Source organism: Parasteatoda tepidariorum, chromosome 2 (assembly GCF_982258835.1).
Source record: "Parasteatoda tepidariorum strain Cologne lab strain chromosome 2, Ptep-v5.0, whole genome shotgun sequence".
In the NCBI taxonomy this organism is placed as follows: domain Eukaryota; kingdom Metazoa; phylum Arthropoda; class Arachnida; order Araneae; family Theridiidae; genus Parasteatoda; species Parasteatoda tepidariorum.
In genome coordinates this window covers 91,395,446-91,405,503 of record NC_141756.1, presented here as the reverse complement: position 1 = coordinate 91,405,503, position 10,058 = coordinate 91,395,446, and positions in this window count along the sequence as shown.

The window sequence follows — 10,058 nt, the reverse complement described above, 5'->3', positions numbered from 1 at the left end:
GAAAAGCAAAAAAAAAAAAAAATGTTGTTTTCACTTTCACAAACTTAAAAGGTTTAACATTATCTATGAAAATATAAAAAAAATTTAATTGCCAATTTTTCAATCAATGTTTTATCATGCACAAGAAAAGCAAGCTCTTATTCATTACCATAAATACGAGAAGGTCAAGTAGTTTAATTCTATTTTCGAGTATTGAATTGCCATAACAAAAAATATTTTCTCAGTGTGAACAGGAGAACCACAATTTAAATGTCTTGTGCATCAATATCAAATTATGTGTATTATGAAAATTACAGACAGCTTAATTATCTGCAAATGTAATTTTAATCTATTTTTATCTGTTTAGTAATGCACATTTAAAGTGTTACTTAAGTCAAATCATTCTTTTTTTCTTAATTTACCACAATGACTGCTTAATTAATTAATTTCCATATTATGAACTCAAAACAATTAAATGAAACTACCTTTTTTTTTGTACTCTTTTTAGAACAGACGCAAAATGTTTTATAATTAAAAAATATAATCACGAACTACACTTGGAAACTAATAAACACACAGACATTACATTTCCATAAGTGTAAATATTTTTCTGTCAGAACATCATTGCAATTGTGACACACATTGCACAGATAGTATTTGCTGTTCTTATCACAACATAGAATGAGATTGCCTTTAATAACTTTACATTCGTAAGATTATGGATAAGCAGGCTTATAAATTTAATCCAAGATGGGGCAAATCAAAAGAAATTTTTTTAAAGCTTTTCTTTACACAAATAGGGTTAATTAAAGTCGTCTTCAGTATAAGTAAGAACGTAAGTTTTAATATAGTTTATCTCAGCAAAGAATTTTTCAACAAATAAGTACATATTTGCAGAGAGAGTTGGGTTACGTTATCCGTTGCCTACTTCAACAGTCAACACACCTGATGTCCAGAATCTTGGGACAGTTTTTAAAAAGTAGAGGAAGCTACTACAGTATATCAGCCTATGTTTTTCTTAAGAGAGCATTCATACTGCATTGTAGAAAACCGCATATGTGATTCCAAAGATGCCATGGAGTAAATGATTGGCAGATTTTTTGCGAGTGTAGTATTTCAGTATGGAAGCCTCGCTTGCATCTCAGAATTCAATTCACACACAAGTTTTTAGCATGGACTATTTTTGTGTCTTTAAAGAGGTCTCGACGATGATTGAAAGTGCGTTATTCACATTCTGTGTCAACACTCCTCAAATTAAAACATACTTGTATACAAAATAGAATCTTCTATACATTTATATATACATTCTATACATTTATATATAATATAGAATAGTTTAAGATATCAATATTCCATAGGAAAAGCCCAGGGACTATGGAAAAGCCTTTAAATTACGTTACGCTTTTCTTGAAGCGGTGAAGAAACAACCGCAGTTAACTGAGTACTTCAAAATAATGCTTTATGGGGCATGGGTTATAATATATAAGTTTATAATATATAAGTATGGATGGTGTTTTCAATAGAAATGTAAACAATAACAATCTCGAGATCGGCACTTACTCTAGTTCCGGTTAAAAAGCTTGCAGCTGCTTACTACATATTATTCTGATAGGCGATGTTTTCAAACGGATAAGTTTGTTTTCAATAAAAGAAATAAATTAGATGATTTCTAATCTCAAATCTGTCATATTTCATAAGATATTAATGTTAATATGTAATTCAGGTGAGTTTGAAGTGAAAATTTGTTTTAGTTTTTTAGAGATATATTGATAAAAAAGGTGACATGGTTGCTAGACTTTGAATAACTCGCTTTTTTGGCAGTCTTGATATGGCCTCTTTCCATATGTTTATTACTGTTTGTTCTTGTTGCAAACTGTGCACCTTCTCACGTTAGTGTTAACACTTTTAGCATTGTAAACACCAGTATTGTTAGCATTGTAAACACAAGTAATAAGTCATCAAATACATTGTTTGCAAGAATCTCAAAACACAATGATGCCAAATGGCTTTAAAATACAACGGAAACAGTAACCCGGAAATTTAGGCGCTACCGAGCTTGCAGCGTTCCCTAGTGTGGAAAACACCATCCATATAATATATAAGTTATGGGCTGTAGGTGGCGTCGAGCAGAACTCTCTATCAATGGCAATACTTAACATGCTTTCCCCATTAGCGTGTGGAAAGTCATAGAGGAAGGAAGTACGTTCGTTTCTCTCTTGATTTCCATACAGTTTGAAATCTTTTAAGTTGGAAAACTATATGGAACTGAGAACTAAATTAAACATAGTTCTGAAGAAAATATCATTGAAATTTCAAAAAATAGTTTTATTAAATAAAAAGGAAAAATATAAATAAAATAGAAAATATCGTAGTACATTCCTATTTGATTCCTTGATTTGTTGTTGTTGTTAATTTACGCCGCACTAGAGCTGCACAATGGGCTATTGACGACGGTCTGGGAAACATCCCGGAGGATGATCCGAAGACATGCCACAACAATTTTGATCCTCTGCGGAGGGGATGGCACCCCCGCTTCGGTATCCCGACGACCTGCGCGCGAAGTCGAGCACTTTACGGTAGCACAGTTTAACAAGGACCAATACCGCACATCCTCGGTCCCTACGCGGACTGATCCAAGTGGTCACCCACCCGCACACTGACCGTAGCCAGTGATACTTGACATCGGTGATCTGCTGGGAACCGTGTCTTAACGATCAGTCCACTGCGGGACGATGACTTTTTGAAATAAATTAGCAAATTTTTCCTTTTCCTTAAATTTTTAAAGTTTAGTGGTCGATTTTCATGTAGAAATGGATTCTAATAAACTTCATGGTAAATTTCGGCTAGATTGTGACATTCTTTATATGAAAAAAAATATTGATTTTTATGGGTGGTAAGTAACTTCTGTTTCTCTTTACAGATGTTGTTTATTATGATAGTACATACTATATATAATTGCTGATTTTTTTGTTTAGCCCATAATAAATTAGATTCACTGTGATGCCTGATTCATAAATAGGTCAGAATAATTCGCGATCGCAACACTCGAATACGCCATCTGGGGAGAGACCGGTTTCATGCCTTTAGCCCTTCTCCCTTCCCTCTCCTCCTCTTTTCAGTTGTATAGGAATGTACTACGATATTTTCCCTTTTCTTAATATTTTTCCTTTTTATTTAATAAGAATATTTTTTAAAATTTCCATAATACTTTTCTTTAGAATTAGTTTAATGTAGTTTTCAGTTCCATATAGTTTTTAAAGTTAAAAGATTTCAATCTATATGAAAATCAAGAGAGAAACTAACGTACTTCCTTCCTCTATGACTTTCCACACGCTAATGGGGAAAGCATGTGAAGTGTTGCCATAGGAAAAGAGTTCTGCTCTACGCCACCTGCAGCCCATTTCGATCGCCAATCGTCAAATCTTTTCTTATAATGTGATGAAATAGCTTTGTTTTATGATTATTAATTTCTGGCTGGCAGAACTGAAACTTAAGTATTTTGCTGACATTTTTAGGAAATATGTTATTATATCATATATGTTGTTATATAAGTAAAAAAATCGTATGTTCTGTGGGTGTGTGCCTTCTCCTTAAAAAGAGTGTTTGTTTTGAATCAAATTAGATATAGTTGATAGGTCAAAATAATGATACAAAATTTCTGTTTAAATTGCATTGTTTTTGTAAAAAAATTTCCGGTTGGCAATTGTTGTTGTTAATTTACGTCGCACTAGAGCTGCACAATGGGCTATTGGCGACGGTCTAGGAAACATCCCGAAAGATGATCCAAAGACATGCCATCACCATTTTGATCCTCTGCGGAGGGGATGGCACCCCCGCTTCGGTAGCCCACCGACCTGCGCGCGAAGTCGAGCACTTTACGGTAGCATAGTTTAACGAGGACCAATACCGCACACCATCGGTCCCTACGCAGACTGATCCAAGTGGTTACCCACCCGCACACTGACCGCCGCCAATGATGCTTGACTTCGGTGATCTGCTGGGAACCGTATCTTAACGATCAGTCCACTGCGGGACCCGGTTGGCAGAGCTTTGAATATAAATGGATTTTTCTTATATTTTTACTAATACATATCATTATTTAATTCTCTTGTTTATTAACAGTGAAATTAATTAATTTTTTAATTGTCCTAATCTTATTAAAATGTTTTCGTTAGGTTTTGATAATATTTGTTTTAAAAAGTCTTTTGTTCTGTGGGTGACAATGTGCTTTCTCCTGAGAGATAATGTTCGTTGTGATTCCTGTAAGGAGCATTTAAATGTTCAAATGTCAACAATTGTTAAATTTTTACTTAAATCGGTTTTAAGACTTGTAGTTCGTCTGGTTTGTGGGGCATGGGCATTGATTCCGATTAAATATGATTTTACATTTTAAAAATGAACACGAAAGTTACGATTTTGTTGTTGTTGTTGTTGTTACTTTACGTCGCACTAGAGCTGCACAATGGGCTATTGGCGACGGTCTGGGAAACATCCCGGAGGATGATCCGAAGACATGCCATCACAATTTTGATCCTCTGCGGAAGGGATGGCACCCCCGCTTCGGTAGCCCGACGACCTGCGCGCGAAGTCGAGCACTTTACGGTAGCACAGTTTAACGAGGACCAATACCGCACACCCCCGGCCCCTATGCAGACTGATCCAAGTGGTCACCCACCCGCACACTGACCGTAGCCAGTGATGCTTGACTTCGGTGATCTGCTGGGAACCGTGTCTTAACGATCAGTCCACTGCGGGACTACGATTTTCCCCGTCTTACGACAATTGATATTGCAGTTGAATTCCACCCAAAGTACCTACCTACATCATATAAATACTACCAGAATAAAAAAATCAAGCGGAAATGACAGAAAAAAACATCTTCAAGTGAAAACTTAACTTTGTGTTAAATTCGTATTTTAATAACATATTAAAAATATCGGATTTTGAAAAGCTTAATGGATAGTTAAAAAAAAGGTAAATTGCAGCCAGTAAAAAATCATGATTTAACGTTGTGTTATTACAATGGAATCATCATGAATCGAGCAGTTCGAAAAAGCTCGAAAGTCCCGCTGTAGATCAGAAAGGTTCCCAGCATTCTACCAAGTCAAACATGAGCATCACTGACTCCGGTCATCAATAAGTGGGTGGGTAACCTTTGATCACTTTGCGGGCGGACTGAACATGCATCAGTCCTCATTAAACTGTTCTACCGTTAAATGCTCGACTTCGCTTGCTGGTCATCGGGCTACCGAAGCGGGGGTGCTTTGCCCTTCTGCAGAGCATTAAAAAAATGTGATGGCATGTCTTCGAATCATACGCAAGGATGCTTCCCAGAAAGAATGTCACCAATAGCTCATTGTGAAGCTCTATAGCGGCATAAATGTACTATAACTCGGAAAAACACTAATTCGAATTTCGTAATACTGGTCTAGATGTAATGACGACTATGTGTAGTTTTCTGCTCATCAAATTTAAATTTTTTGATGCAAACTATGACTAATGACGGCGTATTTTGAGCCTGGCCAGTAGTCATTTTGAGGTCTCCATGACCGAGGGGCAGGGCCGGATTAAGACCTCTTGAGGCCCTAAGCACTGAAAATATTTTGGTGCCCTCCCCCCTCTAACAATTAAAAATACATCTGCTATTAAGTCACGAGTTTATTCTAAATATAAAATCAAAATTTTTTTAAAAGAAAATATTTATTCAAATAAAAAAAATTTAAATATGATCAATTGAAAACTTTTCAATTAATATAAAAAAAAAACTTCTGTTTGTGCACATGTACCATGTGCAAAAAAGCAAACACTTTGAATGACTTATGATTGAAAGTTTGAACTTTTATATACTAAGACTCAAAATACTTTAGAGAAACAGACACATCTTTTTCGAAAAAAAGCATAACTTGTTTTTTTAAATGGTTCAAATTCTTGACTCTCGAAATATATAGCCATACCACGAGAATTTTTTTAAGCGAACTATAAAAAATTTTAGCGCACAATATTCATTTTCCTAAAAATAGTTCCTTGTCAAAAATAATTTTTAAGAAGTATTAATTATTTTACATTATTTTATTTAAGAGAATAGACGAAAGAACTTTAAATTGAAAATTTAACAAATGTCATTTTAAATGACAAAATACAAAATTTAATGTGTATTAAATCAGTCAAATACAACTGAATTATTCAATTTTAAAAAAGTTATATATTTAACATTTAATTTCTCAAGAACTATTCGACAGATTTCGTTCAAATTTTGTATTTTACCATTTACATTTATGTTCTTTAAAATTATATAAAAATTTGTATATTTTTAAATTGAAAATTTTTCCGACTATTAATAATAAATAATTTTTAAAAAAAACTATTTTTGTCGGGAAAATATTTTTAGGTAAATGAATTTCATTATTAGGTATAAAATTTTTTCAATTCGTTTCAAAAGTTCTCGAGACATTGCGAAATGCATGAAAACTGAAATTAAATAATGGAGCCCAAACTTTCAACCTAAAAAAAACTTTTGGGACCTTAATTTCCTTATTGCGAATATCATCCATATTTTGAGGGACAAATATCCAAATTTAACAACAACATACATATAGATATGCATATATATAGGTAGAGGAAGCACGTTTGCCTGACTTAAAAAAATATCTTCTGCACCATCTAATTAGCATATTTTAAGATTGGCCCTTAAACCATTTAGATTGAGATCTAGAACCTAAGTTAAAATCCGATCATTAAATCAAGAGTTATTCAGGTTTTTTACTTTTTTTATTTTACTCACTGTATATAATACAACATACTTTTACAAATAATAATGCTTTTCATTATTTCTTTTTCTTTACTAAACCTAATATATTAATAATAATTGGAAGAGAAATGAGGGAAAAAAAATTGTGATGAGTAAATTTATAAATGCAACAATTATCATTAATGATCCTATAAAATCTGGATTAAAAATCATAAATGAACTTATTTCATAATAACAACTCACTCTAGATTGCATCTGTGGAAAACAGAACTAATTACCTAATAAAATTATTACTATTTTGTTTAATATTTTGGACATTCTCTTAATTAGGTAACCTGTCAAAGGTACAGAAGAGTTTAGGAGCAATAAATAAGTATCAATTAAATCTTAATTTGACTAATAAAAAAATGACCTTTTTAAAAAAAATGATAGAAATCACTTAAAACTACTCTATTAAACCTGTACAAAAAATTCTCATAAGTGATAGCAGTAACTTTGGTCTGAAAAAGCTGTCTCAGTAAATAAACACTCTGTCCTCAATAAGTAAATAAATGCAAAAACAAAATACTTTAAATAACTATAAATTCAATTATCAGATTTTCGTTTACAAATTTAGAACATTCGTGTTTTTATAATACAAAGCAAAAACATAAATAGAGCAACAATGAATATAATATAAAAACTAAACTTAATTAATAATCAGTAGAACATATGTTCTACTGATTATTAATTAAGTACTGATTATTAATTAAGTATTCTACTGATTACTGAATATGTTCTACTGATTATTAATTAATTATTATTAATTAAAAAAAGTGAATAAATTAAAAATGATGGTTTGTTATATAACAAACCATCATTTTTAATTTATTCACTTTTTTTTGGTGTGTGTTAACGATATTTTTTATTCCTGTATGCATACGCGTACATAATACCACATAAGTTTTATAGAAAATAATTTTAGGTTTGGAAAAATACAATCCTTAGAAACATAAACAGAAGTATTGTATGTAATTTTATTGAACCAACATTTATCTTAAACCAACCGAAATCTACTTTGCCTACTCAAATTTTATGTACTAAATATTTCACATATTCTTTGCAACATTTAAAGACAAATTCATAAAATAAATCGAAATAAAATTTGTGTATTGTTACTTAAAATTTTTATTTAAAATCGAATAAATATTTAAATTATAACGTCATAGAATAAAATTTACTTCAATAAGATCAATTATTTAGAAAATTTAATTACTTCTTAAAACTTATAATACGGCATCCCCTCCTAAGAAATATGTCACATTGTATTTTTAACAAAAACTTGAAATTTTTTTTATTACTTTTGAGTATTATTATGTAATAGAATGCTTAAATGTAAAAAAAATTATATAATTTTTAAAAATTGTAATTTTATTTTTTTCATTTAGGTTTAATTAATTTTTTATAATTAAAATATTATAATGCTTTAGAAAAATTAAACTCTTTACTTATATTTATTTAGACACAATCAATATTGATCGATAAATAATAATTATTGATAAAGTTATTTGAGGGGTTTAGCTACTACCTGAAGCAATATAAGCTGTACACTATTACAGCATGCTTTCAAAAGCAAGAATAATGTTGATATAATGTTTATATTTAGAATAATGTTTCAGTACAATAAACTTTTTCTGTGCATTCACGTATAATTTTACCATTTTTTTTTCCTTTCATGAAATTTATTTTTCTTCTTCTCATATTTCCGTAAAAATATCATAATAATTTTTAGAGTCACAAACAATAGTTTTATTTGTTCCTTATAATTTTTATATACAAGATATGACTTTGTTAAAATAAGGAGAAACTATCGATACTATAATTTCAATAGCCTATTGAAATATTAACTATTTTAAAGATTAAAATGATAAAATTTAATTACGAATTGCAAATAAACTTTTAAGTTTTTAAGAAAAGATGGTTAGTTATTTTACATATTATACATTAAATGTTACATTATATGTTAAAATAACCAACTTTGAAATACCTTCTACTAGATCTTAGTGCACATTTTAACACAAAAAAAGAAGAAAAAGAACTTCTGAATTTAAAATTTCGGTACAGGCAAAGATGATAAAAGAAAAATTTTTAAAATAAATATTTTCGAAGTGGAGAAACATCAAAGTTAACCATTTTAACAAGGCTATTTATCAAACATCTGACTTTAGCTTTTCCTAAAAATAAATTAGTGATTTCGTTTGAACAAAATTAAAGTTATATTTCATTAATCTGCCTTTAAAAACCTGTTCAAAATTTAATAATTAAAATTATTTGCCCAATGAAATGGAAGATTTCTCAAGTATTGTTTATAAAAACATTTTCATTTTCAATAAGCATTGGGAACAAGGAAGGGGAACCAATTTAAATAGATTAAATGGTTACTTACGTCAACTCTAAAATTTCTGCAAGAGTCATGTTTGTCTTTATATGATCGTTGCCCGAAACTTTTTTCTTAAAATAGTCACAAAAATCAAATAGTTAAATAATCGATAAAGTTAAATAAAAATTAAACAATGCGAAAAGGTAAAATAATCTAAACACGAACCAAGTTGAAACAAAATCCTGTAAACTAAGGTGTAAAGTGTTTACCAAAATGTTTAATTTGTGTGTATATACGGGGGTGTGTAAATACGGGAAATTAGTTACTGATTGTAGCTTAAATTAAAGTTATTGGTTGAAAATTATGTCAATCAAGAAACTTTTCTTTTCCTAGACCTCTCACTTTCTTCAATCTTAAGTCATCATTTTATTTGTATCTGTACCCCTCGAAAGGAAGACAATTTGAATTTTCTGAGATATGGCCCTTTCCTCTAAAAAAAAAGGAAGGGGGAACGAGTCGGTGCTTAAAGATATCTGAGATCAAAGGATGTTCTCTGTCTGTAGTAAATCAATTGGTTACACTTGTCTTGTCCTTAAAGTGATTCTTCTCAGAAAATTTAGCTTTGTATTCTAACGCATATGTTGGGGACATTCACGGTGGTCCTTTTCAAGAGCCTTTGAATTCATGAAATCGAATGCTGGCAATAAACAGCTTTTGCTGTTTTACGACGGGATTGTTTGTTACATGCAGAAAGCAGCAGTCTGGTTTCCCAGCAGTCTGGTGCTTATAATAAAATAACAGGAACAACAATATTTTCCCCACTCGTTTATGCAGAATGACAAATTTTTATTTTAAGAAAAAGTTAAATGGAAATGCCTTAATTAGTTATTTATTTATTTCAATCTGATGTACACTCGAGCTGCAAGTAAAAATTAAAAGCAACGATTAAATTAATTTTTAGTGACAGAAATA